Below are 17,813 nucleotides of genomic sequence, written 5' to 3'. Positions count from 1 at the left end.
TTATACCTCACAACGGGTACAAATCGTAAAAAAATATTATTAAAATAATGGTTGAATTACAATAATTTTGCAGAAAAAATTACGTGATATTTTTGCGTGAAACCAAGTACCAGCTGTCAACAATCAACACAATAGAAGAACGCACCTAACGGGAAAATATAATGCTTGCAGTTTGATGATTGATTAAACATCCAAAATTATTTATGATAATATAAAGCATAATTTTATATATTTTATAGAATACTTTTTGACTATTATCTGTTATGATTTGGTATACATAGTGTTTAATGAATTTTAAAAACTAAGTAATACTATCTTCAATTTGTAGTATTAATACAATGAAAACAATTATTAATACGTATGACTGATAGACTAGTGTGCACTATTTATGTCATATCTTAACTACTTACCTCCACCGTTCGCCATTGTAGGATAGTCATTTCATGTAAGTAGATATATGGCATATTTCCAAAATAAGTTTCAAAATTGAGAAAATGTATTTATGTAGACAAAAGGTAATAATAATTAAAACAAAAATACTCCGCATTAGGTAGAGATTAAAAAACAATAAACAAAGATACAAAGATATCAGTTATATTTTAAGAAATTTTTATCAATTATTTAAATTATTATTAAATTAAAAAAATATAAATCTCAATAAAAGCTCACTTTTTGTATGATCCAAAATATCCCAGGACTTTCACGATGGATGAGGGGAGAAATATAATAGTCTGCAAAATCCCAAAACACCATAAGAATAAATCATAGCTGAAAAAAAAAAAAGAACAAGTTAAAGATTTCTCGAAATACATAGGTAAATGTATAATTAATTTCAATAACAGCTTTTTTCTTTGTAGATAGACATAATAATTCCATAAATAACAGATAGTTATTATAATTCACAGTTTCTGTGGCCCCCACTGTTAAGAATATTTTAAATGTCATTGTTATGTGAGTTATGTCCATCCAGCGATCATGCCTTCTGCCGTCAGCTTAACTGGTGGTATTGGGAGGCCCGTAGCGCCCTTCGCTTGGCGGGTTCATCGTTAAGTCGACCCCACTCTTCGACTTCGGATTCTTCTGGAGAACCGAAGAATTCTCTGGAGACATATTTTAAAAAGTCGGTCTTTTATGTCTTTCTTTTTCTTCCATTTTCGTCTTCTATGAAAGGTTGGCGCTCAAATTGCAGTACCAACATCTCCTTATCATGGGTCAGTCACTTCAGATTTCTAACCAGTGACATTCCGTGAGGCATTCAGATCATGCATTGCTTAGGGGCGGCAAATTAAGGAACGAATATGAATATTATAACTTCTGAGAGCAGTGGGTTTTCCATGAAGTTATGTTAGCAAGTGATGACATCTTAGTTAAAACAAGTATGCAAGTATACATAAATCTGGCAACCTATGTATTGTAATATGTACTTAAGGTGATGTCTCTAGGTAAAGTTGTTATCGAAAAATAGCTAGAAAAGTTTATTAATCGGTAAATATATATTCAAAAGTAATGAGAAAAATAAAATAAAAAATTAAGAAGTATCATGGAGTTCTATATACCAAAAATACGTGTCAAATTCGGTACATTTCTATCGGGTGGTAAGAATGAATGACATAAGATTTATTATCAGAATTACGATAAAAATGTATGTAAATCTATTACCCAGGGAAACCCTAAGCGAAAATTGGAATTTATTATATCCTTATATCTTTTTTTTCAAATTTAAAAAACATCGGTTTAGAGGTTAGAAAGCACGCAATTAAAATCGAAGAATCTCGGCTTAGATGCAATTTATCGCGAATAACGCTTAGCGTTTCTATTAAAAATATTATTTATTAATTTTTACGGCAGTTATTTAAATTTAATCTTGTATTTTTGTATATTAACGAATCGATAGAAATCGAAACCATAATAATTGCTCAAATTGGCAACATGTTGACAACACTTAGCCGACGCTTGGCTGTATGGTGCTGCCGTTGTGGAATTATTTGGAAACAAAATATCTCCATACAAAGCACACATACCATAACATGACGTTGAAAATGAAACTCACACATAGACAAGACAAAATAACCTTTCTCTGCATTTTGACAAAAATCAGTTTATCAGTTTGAGGCGAAATTGCCATATGAATAAAAATAACTTAATAATTGAAATTACAATATTAACTTAATTTACGTAGAAACCTGCCTATATTCAAAATTTGAAACTGCGAATTATTTTCAATTAGTATTTGCTTAAATTACAACTGTTTTTTATCATTATTTATGATAAAAATAATCAACAAAATAAACAAATCTCGCTTTTTAACATATGGTAGCATTCGTGCTCTCGATCGAAGATCGAATATCGGGTTTATGACAATTCTTCTTTATTTGGCCATTATTAGGTATATTGTTTGAAAACAGGAAGGAATCGACTCATCAGTAACATTTTTGTCAAGTAAGTAAACTTTTCAGTGTATAATAAATAATATTATTATCGTACAGCAAAATGACAAACTATGTCACGCAGTTTTGATTGTCAAACAAACATTCAAAAATTATTGAAAAGAGTTACATATACTGTATTTTCAATCACCATCATGCATTTATCATCAATATATATTATTTTAGGCGTAGACTCATCGTTTTCGTAGAATTATAAATACTTTACGTTAGTTTGAAGTTATGTTTATGACAAATGTCATCGAGCCCATCTTGTACGTTTTGTAAATTATCTAATAGATAGGTAGTGAATTTCTTTCATTCGCATAATATGATTGTAGAACCGAATTTAATAAAATAAAATTTTAATTTCATTCAAAATTACTGAAACTTGTCTCGAAAATGTATCTCATAATCATCATTATAATTATTCACAATGCTTATAAAATGTAACCAATGATTGATTATAATCAAATATTTTATGTGCTTTCAAACACGTGTCCGTGTTTTTAATACAACATAATCGTAAATTGAAAACGTTATCTACAGTGATAAACTGATATGTTTGACACGAGTATATGAATGTAATTAGGTTATGTTTTTTTGTTTACATATAGATAAATCTTTTAATACTGATGAACTCGACGAAATATTGGACGACAGACTGCGAAGTCGGCGACGGTTACGAGTCCGACAACAGCGACGACATTTACAACCTTCGACATCACAATCCAGGGTTCTTCCCTGGCTCACAAAATGGTAGGTTTACAATTTTCTTAATAATATATTTATTGGTTTTATATACCATCCGGTCATACACTAGATTCATTTTCATTACATGCTTTGGCATAAAAACAAGAATTCATTACATCTTGTACACATGATGTAGCGATTGTCTCGAATGAGGAGTTGACATATTATTGCCCATCATTATTTGTATTTTTACTGCTAAATACTTGAATTAATGAGGAAATATGGATTATGTAATAATATTTTTTTCCTATTGTTTCAGTATGCCGAATGCTGGTCCGGAATTGGAGGAAGATTTGTTGGTGAGAAGGCATGTTGCTGACAATGTCCTCAGCTCCTTTTTCGAATACTTCAACCTCACTCTCTTCGAAAAAATAGCTGAGCAGACAAATTTATATTCAGCACAAAAAAGGGACTTGTGGTCGGTGAATACGAATTCGAAATTCGTATTCACCGGCATCAAAATTATGATGGGTACATTAAGGTTTCCGCAGACTCGAATGTACTGGTGTTATGATCTAAGCATTCCAATCATTAATCAAGCAATGCCCAGAGACGGGTACTTCGAACTGCGGAATCACTTTCATTTTGCAGATAACACTGCTGACCGCACGGGCTGCATAGATAAACTTTGGAAGATTAGTCGCTTTTTAAGTGAGGTTCTAAAAAAATGCCATACTTTGCCCAGACCTGCTCATAACTCCATCGATGAGAAAATGATGCCGTTCACTGGCCGCTGTAGACACAGGCAATTTGTGCTTAACAAGCCAAATCCTGTAGGCCTTAAAAATTTTGTTCTCGCGGCCAGAGATGGATTAGTGATAGATTTTCACATATATGTAGGGAAGGGAACGGTATCAGATGGAGATATGAAGCAGTTCGGTCTGGGCGCAAGTGTGGTCAAGTTACTCTGCCGGACTCTCCCCAATCCTCCTGCATTGTCTATACGATCGTTTTTTCACTAGTTTGAAGCTCGCCAATTCGTTACTTCACGACAAAATGTTCTTAACTGGAACTGTCAGAAGTAATAGAATCGGCGATGTGATTAAGAAATTAAAAAAACGATAAGGCAATGCAGAGGGGAGATTGGGATGAGAAGGTTCGGTAGGATAACAAAGTTTGTGTAGTCAAGTGGAAAGAAAATAAATCCGTGTTATTATTTTCCACTGCGGTCGGCAGTACTCCTGTTGGTACCTGCATGCGATGGTCGAAGGAAGTAAAGAGGAAGATCAGTGCCACTCAGCCGGCCATTGTAAAGCACTACAATATGTCGATGGGTGGCATTGATCTTTGCGATCGGATAATTGCTTATTACAGGACTGGGATGAAGACATGCAAATGGCCTGTGAGGGTTTTTAACCACTTTGTGGACTTGGCGGTGGTAAACTGTTGGCTAATATATATGCGGAATTGTAAACTAGAAAATGTACCCCGAAAGGATATTATGGGACTGTTGTCGTACTGAATCAGATTAGCGAAAGCTGTTATTCGGTATGAAGATCGGGTAGCCAACATTTTAACACTGCCAGCACGAGGTCGGCCAAGAAACATGTCGACATCGCAGGTAGACACAGAGCCACCAGCTCGCAGGAGAACGGTTGTCCCCCAACCGATCGCTGAGGTATGTTTGGACAGCGTTGGCCACCATTCAGCATCCGTGTGCAGATACCCTGGATGCAAGTCCCGCACCAGGTATATTTGCATAAAATGCAATATATACGTGTGCACAAAATTTTGCTTTGAGCTGTATCACACAGTATAGGATGCAGCTCAAAGCAATTTTAAAGTACATATTTAGGGTTTTATTTCATAATTTTAACTAATTTTAAGTGTAAATATATTTAATTATCCTATTTATAATGTTTTTGTATTATTTTTATTGTGTAATGTTCTATTAAAATTGACCACTCCTATGAACAAGTTGTTTTCTTTACCTTCCCTAAGTTTATAGAGTAGGTAATATTCATCTGCAGTGTGACCTGGTATGTGCATATAGTATATTTTACTTTATAAAATAAAAATAAAAAATTTGTCAATAGACTAATACTTCTCTTCCATATTTTCATTCCTTTGGCCCTATATTGGCCTTTTGTATTCTAAATTTCTATTCAAAATGAAAAAAGAAGTTGGCAAGTATAAATTGATTTCAAACTTTTCTTTTAAATCATAAAAATGTCAATACGATATAATAAAATATTGTATTTATTTTAAAAAATTATAATTATTTGAATAGGTATATATATATATAATAATATTATAGTAGAATATATTATTATATTCTTATAATTTTTGTCTAGCGATTTTTTTCATCTGGCAATTTAATAATACTTGCAACTTATTATGGTAACTTACTGCCATCTGGTTAGAATTGACCAAAGTTTTTAGTAACAGATTTTTAGAAATTCATGGTAGATGCCTTTAAATATAAAAAGATGGCGTAAAAGTCACATTATATGTGTTATTTAGACCAAAGACATCGCCTTAATGGCGGATTATAGCACAGATTTTTTTTTACAAGGGGGGCCTTTATAACTATCAGCGCCCCAGACCTCCACGTATCTAGAAACATCGCTGTCTGCGAGTATATTTCGTGGAAATGCTCTAATCCTTAGTAGATAGATAATATTGTGTCTGTCTTTTTTTTAAGATTTTCAGATACATATGTATTAATTAATACAGTTGAAATTGTAAATTATCAAAAAATCTCAAATTGCAAGCTTCGTATTTTTCCGCTAGGTTCTCTGTTGGCATATAGGATCCCCCTTAAAGCTCTAAATAAATAACAAAATAGCTGGGTTGCTAATTAACAAATTTTCATAAAATTTAAGACTAAAAATTAGGCAGGTCACTATCTCCAACGCACAAGGTATGGAGGCTTCCTACCACAGAAAAAAAACAGTGCAGCCACACTCGATGTTTTTTTATTAATATTTATGATCTCGTTAATTATTTATTTAAGGTGAAGCCTTTGGCTCAATTTACGATGAAATGTGACTTCAACGCCATCTAAATGCGTCTTACCATGAATTTCTAAAAATGATTACTAAAAACTTTGGTCGATCGTAACCAGATGGCAACAAAATCTAAAATAAAATATTGAGTGTCGCCACATATTAAAAATCATAAGCTTGATAAAAATGCATTTAAATTTATTATATATTTACTTACCTATGTAAAAATATTTACAATTAATATTAACCCCATAAAATATTTACAATTCTTACATGTCTATTTGATTTGATTTAAAGTGTTTATGATTTTTTCATTTTGTTTACCGTAGTTTTTTTATACTGGCAATAAAGGGTAAGCTGTCCAGTCAATGAACCAGATTTTTTTACGTTGTCAATACTAATATAAATATTTTTCTACAGTAAAGTTTATTTATAGTAGTAAATGAACATTTAAGTTAAAATGTTTATAACATTGAGTTTAATCTTGAACAATTGACAATTACATCGAATTTCTAGCGGTGGAATAAAAAAAGGATATTAAATGAATAGCAAAACAAATGTCATTCGAAATATTATTAAACAAAATAAGGAATATACAGTCGTACTTGGTTATTACTAGGAAGGTTGGACCGCCTGAATTTGCTCGTTATAAGCGGTACTCGTTATATCAGAGAATAGGTATTTTTATTGTCGGCGAAAACAACAATTAGACACTTAACTAGTGTCATAAACGTAATCTGTCCCCGGCGGCATCTTGTCCGATCGGATTTTATTGCTTAGGGTCGAAATGTTTTTAAACGATCAACACATTATCAGTATTTTAGCTCGGTATATCCGATAAGTTTCTCGTTATAACAGTGAAAAAAATGTAAAGTAAAATGTAAATTCCTAGGTATCTACTATGATTGAAAAGTAGATCTTAATTTTTTGTATTTATGATTGCTTCGTAAAAAAAATCAATATTTACGGCTTTATGATGTGGCAGATAAATGAGCAACTAAATAGTGATCCAAATATTATGAAAAGTCCAACTATCAAGGCATCACGGCATAAAATTAGTAATACTTCGGTTATACACAATTTATTGTACCTACCTATTGTTATAATTTTCTTAGTTAATTTAATCGTTGTTTTAATTTAATTTATTTGAATTCAAATTCATCTCTTATGTGTTCATTCACTGAATTGTTTACCCTAGCGTAGCCCTAGCATAGCGTATATCTTTACTTTTTTTAGCATACTAAATTATCAACCTCCACTTTTTGATAGGACGACAGACAGTTATAAAAGGCATGTAGATAATAATTTTAATGCCGTAGACAGGAATGAACGTTCAATGGCCCAAATATAGTACAATAGTATGTATGTAATTAAAGTTAGGGTACAAGTCGGTTATCCTGGATACAGCGGCAAACACATTTTGAAAATAACCGATATACTAGATTATTTGTTAGGATTACCTTACCTAACCTAATCTAACTTAATCTAACCTAAACTAACCCAAACTAACAAATAATCCACATACTACGACGCATTTACATATTATACATTATTTATTATCAGAATGAGAAAACTTCTGTTTCCACCAGAGTGTCATACTTTAGTAAACCAATATTATGAAGGGGACAGCTATATTATAAGTAATATTATTTATTCATGATATATAATATACAATCGAAAAAAATGCTTAAAAATAAATACTAAGTGATAACTAAAACCACAATTATTTATAATATAATATGACAGAGGTATTTAAACTATGCGCTGAGAAGTCACAAGCAGTTTTAATGATAAAAATAAGATTAAAAAGACGGTATGTCACAAAATTATGCACATTTTAACCAATATTTTATTGATTTTCGTTATAGGTAATCTCTTTTGATACTATACCATGATAAATTACGATATTATTAGAAAGCTTTAGCCAAAAAAAAGCTCTCGTTAACAAAAACTTCCGATATCGATACATTTCTTTAGTTTCAATTTTTTATCATTAAATTTCATGCTGATTCTTGTTAGCATGGCCCCCACATCATGAAGCGGGACCCAGGCCAGGATCTTTGGTACCTCCTACATATCGCTAAGTCAGCTCTACAGTAGCGATGTTTGTATTTTTTAATACATCCACTTGAACATTACATCGCACAACCACATATTTCAAAATGTTAATACTTTTGAAGTACAATTAGAGCAAATTTGTGATGTCTCTCTTGATACGGATAGCAGCATTTATCGTATTTTTTTTCGATATGAAATCCTTAGATATACCCCAAATTGTACCAAAGTACCCAGCTAAAAAGAGTGGCGAGGTCACCGGGATTCAAACACCTGTTTGACAACCACATTAATGAAGTGTTCACCGCCGTTTGGGCCCACGCGGGGAATCCCACATTGCTACCACACAACAACAAACAATACAGCGTGCATGGCTATCAGATAACTAAATATAGCATCAAAAAACGATTTCAAACTAATTTATGACAACTTTTGAATGGAAAACTCACGGTCAGTATTGGCATTTTACAACAGATCTGCTTTCTTTGTGTGGTTTCTAAGTATGCCGATGACAACAATGACGGATATGAATAATATTTAACATGTGAATGTATGCTTAATGAATTTTCGGCAAATGTGCCGCAGATGCCGTCATGAGATTTTATAACTTTTTTTTAGACCAAACCAAACCTAACCTAACCTAACCTTACCTAACATAACACAACCTAACCCAACCTAATATAATCTAAGTTTGTGATAATGATGCATCAAAATAAATGAAAATTTAAATTCACAATTATTGGATCGAAAAGTCTATGCGCCGACAGAAAAAGGTATTTATTATAATTGTCTACATGGAATAAATTGTTTTCGTAAGAAATATATAAAAGCTCATGACGGCATCTCACCGAATTTGCAAATGTAAATTGAAAAAAGCTATTTTAAATGTCGTGAATATTGAGAAAGTATGGAATAATACTAAAATCTATAATGACAAAAACTAAACTAAACAGTGGTAATTATTGAAATTTCTGAAATACTAATCTAGATATTAACAAAATGAAGCAATCATTAAATCGCAAAGCAAGATTCGAATCTCGTAGTTACTCTGATAGACATCCGATAAAAACAATGAACAGTGAAACCTCGTTGTCACGATCAATAAAAAATATTATATTACGGACAGCGTTGCCAAATGTCCAGATTTTTGCGGGACGTTCTGCTTTTTCAGCAAAAATATATTGTCCTGCGCGGGACAGTTCAATTTATTCAAAAAATATAAATTTAGGAACGTTTAGGTTAAGGTTAAGGCCCTCCTCCCACGGAGCAACTGAAGTCCAACGGAACTGAAACTAAAATTCCAACCAGTATCTAGCCAATGTATTTCAATGGCGGCTCGCTGACGGTGAGACTGAAATCTCTCAGCTTCAAAACGGTCGCGAAGAGACGCGACATGCTAGTCGCGCGGTCTCTGAAGTTTCCAGTCACCGTAAAACAGTGGTACCAACATCATTAGATTCGGGGGAAAATCATATTTTCTTACCAAAATTGGTAGCACTGCGAACAAGTGTCATGCTATAAAAACCATTAACAACCCAAGACGTCAAAAGTGCAAAATTGAAATAACCTAATTGTATTCGAGTAAACGCAGCAGCGTGCGTGTTGTCGGTTTTTGTACAAAACAGCTGATGGTCCAGTTTGACAATTTGAGGTTATGTGATTTTTATTTCAAGTGCCTTCAGTAGCGCCGTGTGCGTAGCATCACATTGGTCAGTTTATGAGTACCATCACCAACCAGTTCTGCCAGATTTCAGTTGCGCCGTGGGAGGAGGGCCTTAGAGTCTTAAGACAAAAAAGCGCGATGGATGCGTGATGCACAAAATATTTTCAAGCTAATTTCATTTATTTCAAGCATACCGACGTCTAGTATCTATACCGCATAGGTATTTTCTTAGATGAATTTAAAATGGTCAGATGCAAGAGATAGAATATGCTCTATTGAGTTGATAACATCGGAATTACTAGTTCAATTCAACATGATATACTTATGTGCTGAAGCTTACCAATACATTCAGCAGCAGAAAGAAACTCTTCAGGAAGTAAAATATTAAGTACAAATAGGTGATTGTCAAGAAAAAATATTGTTTAATTTTATTATTTTGACAGTTAAAGAGTTACATGAGTCACATGGTTAAATCACGATTTGGTAAATTAATTATCTGGCAACGCTAATTACAGACTTGTCCTCGTCGAAGCGTTCTTAATGAAGAAGACGAAGACCAGCTAATAAATATAAAAGATGATTTGAAAAAAGTGGCACTTACTGTAATCGCTGGTGTCGTCAGCGGTCCCGTTGACAGTGCCGTCCGGCAGCAGCTGCAGGTGCCTGTTTTTGATGAAGAGGTGGATCTTCCGCGACGTCCCCGTGATGTGACTAAGGTTGGCGGAGCGCTGGGCGCGCGGCGCGGGCGGAGGCCTGGGAGCGGCCCCCGCCAGCGCGAAAATCGCCAACAGCGCCGCTAGCAGCCCCGCCCCCCAGCGCAGCGCCCACGCCGTCACGACGCCACGAGTGCCCTACGATGCAGCAGCACGCGCATCGCGGGACTTCCCGCGGGGCCAAAAGATGCCTGGAGCACGAGGACCGAGAGCGTAGGCCTTTAAGCGTTGGTCAAATCTGGAATCCTCCGTTTGGTTGCTCTTATACCATATGTGTTGTCAATTACAGAAAGTTTAGTCTTAGACCTTTAGTCAAATTTGACAGCTGTTTATTGTCAGGTTGCAAAACTAATTATGTTGACAAAAAATGTATCTTTTATTATCAACTGTCAGCCTTTCAGTATCTTAATTTGTCAAATAATGACTAGGAGAACATCTTGGATCTGTAGCCAACTTAGAAAGCTTCCATGAAGATTATTCCAATTGTTTAATATTATGGTATTTTATTTTGGGAGAATTTTATTGCCGATGTACAAACAACATGTATTCTGACCCTTATTCATTTAGCATTCATTGAATTTTCATTTGTCGTTTTTTGGATTATAGCGAGAAACTTTTCAAAGCTTTCTTATCTATACTTATATAAAAATGAAGATACGTTTTATTTTTTTATTATTTTGTACGAAAAATGTGTTACTTATCTGTATTTGATAATGAAGCGTAGTGTTAAAGTTTTGCACAAATATATTATAATATTTATTTGTTAGGCTAAATTTAAGCGCCGGAGTTAGTTAACTCTAGCGTTATAATTAAAGATTAGAACGACCTAAACACTATTCGTGGATGTTAAATAGAACTTCTTATAGAATAAGGTCACAGTTTTCTCAGTTACAGTAAGCCTAATCCACTTTAAAACACTAAACACTCAATCGATTTTTACACATAGACATTATATTTCACGACACTTTAATTCACTTTAACTATATGAAGCGACATTTAACCTGAAACACGAATAATTTAATTTTTGTAATAAGTTAAAATTAATTTTATGTATTTTTTTTTTACTTAAATGTGTTTTTTAGAAGACCATAACTATTATTACTTGCAATTTAAAAACGAACATTAAATATATGGTATTAAAGATTTTAGTACATTATTTATTTATTTTATATTTTAAATCGTAATTTTAATTAATGTAAAGTGTTATTGATAATTTTACTAAATTTTCGTTTTCTCCGCATTTAGTCGCTTTGATTTCTCGCTTTTTTAATTGCTTTTGACTTGCAGAATTGAAGGTGACTTCTTTGTAGTAGATCTGAAAGAAAAGAAAAATCAGTTTTTATAACATCTCATTGGAAAAACATAAAATAATAATAATAATAAACAGAAAATTTTGGCACGCGTACGTAAAAAGGTTCGTCAACCCTGGACACTGTTAAATTCATTTGTTTGTGGTAATTCTCCGTGCTTTTCTCTACCATGACACTTTTATTAAATTACGTCAATCAATAAACTCAGTCAAAGCTCACTTGACAGCATGACGATCTCAGTCTTGGGTATCTGGTCCTGAGCAACCAAATGTAGGGCCTTGTGATACGTTCGTTTAAGACCAAGTGTGGTGCGGGGCGGGTTAATTTGGAGGGGTCATTGTTTGTGTTATTAAAATCTTTATTGCATTGCACAATTATAATTATTATATATTTTTGTGAACAGTAAAACATTAAATTATTCTTTTAACCTACTTTAAATTATATTTATTATTAGTAGAATGAATGGGCATTCATTGTTAATTTTCTAATCAAGAAAAAAACAGTCATAAATAAAATTTTGTAATTTTCAATTAGACAAGATGATTTGAAATTATTTCATAAATATACGAGAGAGACGTAGATAAAATTCAATTATTATGATTTAATTGACCATGATAATTGATAACACAAATGACAACAATTTTCTATCAAATTACTTTGTTTACATTACATTTGTTTATAGATGGGTCAAAAGGGTAAATGTATTCAATTATACATTATGATAACAATGTATCAGTTATGGGAATGCACTTTGCAGTAGCTACCAAATAAGTATTTCTTAACATAAATATCATTGTTCTCTGATAAAAGTTTTAAAAATAATTAATTGTACAAGGTTAAGAATGATTTTATTTTTCCCTTATACGTAACAGTAGAACCTCGATATAACGGACTTTGCATTATAATGGACAATATATCCTGTCAAATGTGAAAAATTGTTGAAAACATACTGCAATGTTATACATGTTTAAATCCAAGTGTCTAGCAACATTTATCGACGCATTTTTGTAATTTTAGAGAGTCAATTATAAAAAAATTGCAAACTTCAAAAGTGCAAATAAAACTTGATTATTTTTTCGAAGCAGGATTACCAAAAGCTCCACTTCACAACGGGTATGTGGATATATCATCCGAAGACAAATAAATTGTGTTTTTATATAATAAACTTTTGGCTTTAACGAACACCCCCTCACCTAAATTAGTCCGTTATATCGAGGTCCTACTGTACCATCATATCAATCAGGTAATAATTATACATAAAAGACAAGTTGAGTTCACATCTTGTAAAAAGTACTCAACGATATTTTTCTGAGACATTAACACATTTATTGGCAGAATCTTAACGTCATTATGTCACGTATTTTGTTAACATCTATTTTACACACTATTTAGCATGCAGTCGCCGGAGGTCGATACTATAACATTCATATAATTTCCGCACTGGATCCGGACAGTCAATAGGGAAAGAAAAATGAGTATAAACTAGACCGGATGCAAAACTAAAATATTTTTAATAAGGCTTACCCATTTTACTATACATATTATTAAGGAAGCAGACAAGAGTACGCGATGTGATAGAGGAAGCTAAGCAGTTTCAATGGCAATGGGTTGAAATGTGAGGTACGCAAGTAGCACTAAACGACCACAGGGACATCCTAGAGACCGCTGGATAGACGGACTCATAAAGTTCCATGGGTGTACGTGACAGCGTGGAACTACGGACCGAGAAGAGTGGAGAAACCTATGGGGATACAGTAGTGGATCGACCACGGCTAATGATGACGGTGATGATATTATCTTTAAAATAGGTATTTAAATGTCATATTAATTGGAATTAAAAATCACATTAATATTTGTGGAAGATTTTAAATTTTCATATGCAATTAATTTTTATAAATAGTTAAATAATTATATAATGTTCATTAATAATTGGTTATGCAAAAGTATATTTTCGTTTGAGCTAGGCATTAAAATTAGTATTCACCATAACACTATTAATTTTTTTGAAGTGCATTTTTGTGTGCTTAGTGTTATGGGATATGCTATTACGTAAAATATTGATTACAAGAAATTGCATCTGGCTATTTTTTCATTATGAAATATGTTTGTATAAGAGTCTGAAAAAGTGATGAGTGGAATTTTCTAGTATATTAGACAGTAATAGTGTGCCGTGACGCGTGAAAGTCTGTAAAACACTATTCTAGTAGACGTTTGAGTGTATAAATTGTTTGAACAGACGTTTCCGCGATGTAATAAAATTAGTATCGGCACCTATGTTGATTTATCTCCTCGGCTATGGAGTTCATCCACGTGATACAGCGTGAAGTCGAATGATCCAGATGCACCCAGCCCCTTACATGAATATGATTATTGCCAATTAGTGTTGCCAAAATAAAAAATCGGCAACGTCTGTAGTGGTGAGTGCAGACCGGCTCTCGGCAAAAAGGGCAGGACGTCGCCCATTTATAAATCAAAATCGCAATACAACGTGACAAGATGTCGCTCACTGTATTCATTTCTTTCAGGATCAATTTCCTGCAGTCTTTCGATATGACTTTCACGATATATGAATATGTAATAACAATAACCTATAGATTGTTCGGTTCAACGGAACATACATTTGACTTAAATAAAATTCTCATTAATAAAAAAACAATCTTTAAAAATCAATTTAAATAAATGTAAATATTTAGTAGGTTTTAACAGTTAGTTTACAACATTGATTAAAAATGCATATATTTCTTTGATACGACGTGTTACTGTACAATACTGCAAGATGGCAGTAACTCGCAAAATTTGTGAAATTGAGTTATGAATGCCATCCATTAGGTAATTTTGAAAGCTGTCTACTTTAAAATCAGAATTATCACTAAAATACCGTTAAAGTCCTTAGTGAAAAATGGACATCTGCTAAAATAATACAAATTTCTTAGGAAAAAGCCAGTAATTGCACCTATTTATTGCAGCTACTGCTTGTTTATTATTACTTTATTTGTATTTTAACATCCTACTAATAAAAATTATCACCGTTTTTTTATTAATTCACAGAACTAAAGTTGGAAAAAAAACACATTATGTCATTTATCAGCTCGAAAGTGTATGAGAGTCAGTTACTGCCTTCTTCCTTGGAAGGTCAGAATAGTGAACGAATTTTAATAATTTCTTAAGCTCCAAAGTCCAGCAATGAATCTATCTATCTTGAATATCGTAATTTGATAGCTTAGTCAATCATTGACGAAAGTGGAATGGGAATCAATTAAAGCTCTTTAGATCCAATAGTACGGACAAGAAGAAAAAATATCTAATTGACGTAGCAAACAAAAATAAATTTATTTTTCTTCATTTTTAAATGGTTTCCGAAAGTAGGTGCTGTAGGAATCTGGCCCCAGATTTTACTAATCTTTCTCTTTTTTTAAATATTATTTTTAATTTTACTTATTTTAATACTGATAAGAATTGCGCAATGTATTGTAGGTATTCATGTGAATTTTCATTTTTGTTGATTTAATTCAATGAATAGGCTAGATAATATCAACTCCTGTAGGCAATCAGCCCCTGTGCCGCCCCCGAAAGAGGTGGGTGGATATGTTTAAGACGTATGCAGAGAGGCTGATTGTGATCGACTGGAAAGAGAGATAAGTTGGAACAGAGATTCCTGGAGGACGATTGTGCAGTCGACCATGGACCTGAATGGTCTGTAGCGCCAGCTTACGTAAGTGCGTTTATAATGTCAGTCCAGTCTAAATGTTTATTTGAATTTAAGAAATATACATATTTTGGTGAAACTCAAAAATAAAATTTATATTGTTTTATTATTAGTTGATATCATGGAACACAAAAATAATAGGAAGTGTGATGGCTTCTGGGTAAGGTTGTAACGAGTCTCGAGAGTGGAGAAATATGTAATAAGCTTAAACACGTGTGAAATAATATATTTTAAATATTTTGGTGTATCATTTCATATGCATTAAAGTTTATCACGTAAACGATTTTTAAGACACTCGGCGCTCTTCGTGTTTCTTCTGATTTATGGACTGACCGTCATAGAGTAATAAGCCGACTCCGACTTCAAAATTTTAGAACATGATAAACGGCTTTTAAATTTCCATTTTATTAATCTGTTATGTGGTTGAGATAGAGATATAATTTTGACATTTGCAAAAAGTATCTTCAAAAGAGTGGCCCTGAGTCCAAAAAAGTTTGGGAAACTATGTAAGTTTGTAGTAGAATAAATACTGCATACTTCAGACGAAGAATACTTGGCCATACTGATTGACGGCTCCTAGTAACTGGTTGATGTAATAATAATAATAAAATGGTGGTATCAAAAATGTGCAATGTGAACGAACCGCAAGGCCGGAGACAAGTGCACTCCGCTTGCGGTATTAGGGTCAGAGTTTGGTACCATTCGTACCTTTGGTGCCCACTTGTTGCCTGCTACCGGAGCGATGCCAATTATTGTTGCCGGCGAAATTGAAAGCTGACATTATAGCTCAGGGGAAGCCAATCCACGACTCGACAGCTGATATAATCTAATTATTTTACTATTATCGCTAACAGTAATTCACTTTACTTGGGAGTATATTATGAAACCGCGTTTTGACAATGTTCAGTATATTATTTACATTTAGTTTACAGGTGCTAATGCGGTGATAACTTATATTATTCCAATTTGGAGGCGATCCGGCACTCTAAAGAAATGGTCGCTACTACCCCTACCACGTTATATATATATATATATATATAAAAAAGATATAGCTGTGAAAGCCAGACGCCATAGGCGAAGACTTTGAAGCCAATTTAGACTTGCATGGTGATCAGGTCGTAAAATACAATACATACAAAGTCTGCTGTATGACCTCAAATAGTACACAAACGTTAATGCATATTATTATTATACAGACGTAAATAAATTATTCTTTAAAACTGTCATGTTTAAGTTAATTCCGTATTGATACTATATACTGAAGAATCGTACCTTCTTACAGTCAAACACAAAAAGGAACCCACTTCAGGTATGTATGTAATCTCTGCCCTATCAATATATGCTAATATAAATAAAATGCACAACACGTTAAGTCTACACTAATATTAAGTGCATGTACTATTGTATTTCATTTAGAGTATTACTTACTTAAAACGAGGCCCTGACTCAAATTTCTATTTATATTATTGAGTTACCTAGGGTCGTATGCATGACATTCCCAAATACTTTATAGGCTATATACTGCTCATTTGTATGCATGAGTGCAAATGTAATTCGTTGTTTAGCGACGTCACGATGAGACGTCATAATATGTCATAGCGTTCAAATAATGGCAAACTTATAAAATTTCATTCCCCGACTATTATTTTAAATTTTGAAATTGTAAATGTGCCTGAAAGTGTGCGAACGGTACCATATAAATTCAATAATTATACATGAATAATTATTATGAGCTTTAAATAATTTATCAGTTATTTTATCACATTTATTTTACAATTCTACTGTACGAAATGATAGAGTATTGCCAGTAAACATTTCCATTTGGTGGCAATACATACATATTATGATTAACTTCAGTTCAATCACTTCTATTAAGAGATGTCAAAACAGAATAAGAATAAATGACAGAAATGCAAATGGATTTAGATAATAATATGTAATGATCTCTGTATAATATTATCATTTATACCAATCACCGTATGACACTATTGATGTTACCAGTGTAATGATACTGCATTTGTAAGCGAAATACGAGGTATTTTATCAGTTACGTACTATCTAGATTATAGACTATGGATCAAAATTATACGTATTTTGTAAACAACACGACTAGGAACTGTTTTTAAAGTTCGAAAATGTTTTACAGAGTCTACAAAATGAACGAGGGTCTCAAGAAAACGTGTGTTGTAATGAATGCATTATTAAAATTACATTTGAAAGTGACAGATGAAGCAGCCATTTT

General features: G+C 33.0%; 1 long non-coding RNA gene across 1 annotated transcript; it reads left to right on the top strand.

The window, feature by feature from the left end:
- The first annotated feature begins 2,317 nt into the window (after positions 1 to 2,317).
- On the top strand, positions 2,318 to 5,088 carry LOC147065371 (uncharacterized). The gene is made up of 3 exons (XR_015071810.1): positions 2,318 to 2,439; positions 3,041 to 3,182; positions 3,436 to 5,088. It is a non-coding gene; the product is annotated as an uncharacterized LOC147065371 (long non-coding RNA).
- Positions 5,089 to 17,813: the final 12,725 nt, after the last annotated feature.

Source organism: Rhyacophila brunnea, unplaced genomic scaffold, assembly GCF_057557595.1.
Source record: "Rhyacophila brunnea isolate RB1 unplaced genomic scaffold, BYU_Rbru_1.0 scaffold_6, whole genome shotgun sequence".
Lineage (NCBI taxonomy): Eukaryota > Metazoa > Arthropoda > Insecta > Trichoptera > Rhyacophilidae > Rhyacophila > Rhyacophila brunnea.
The sequence above is the reverse complement of the archived record's forward strand: the minus strand, read 5'-3'. Positions and strand labels throughout refer to the sequence as shown.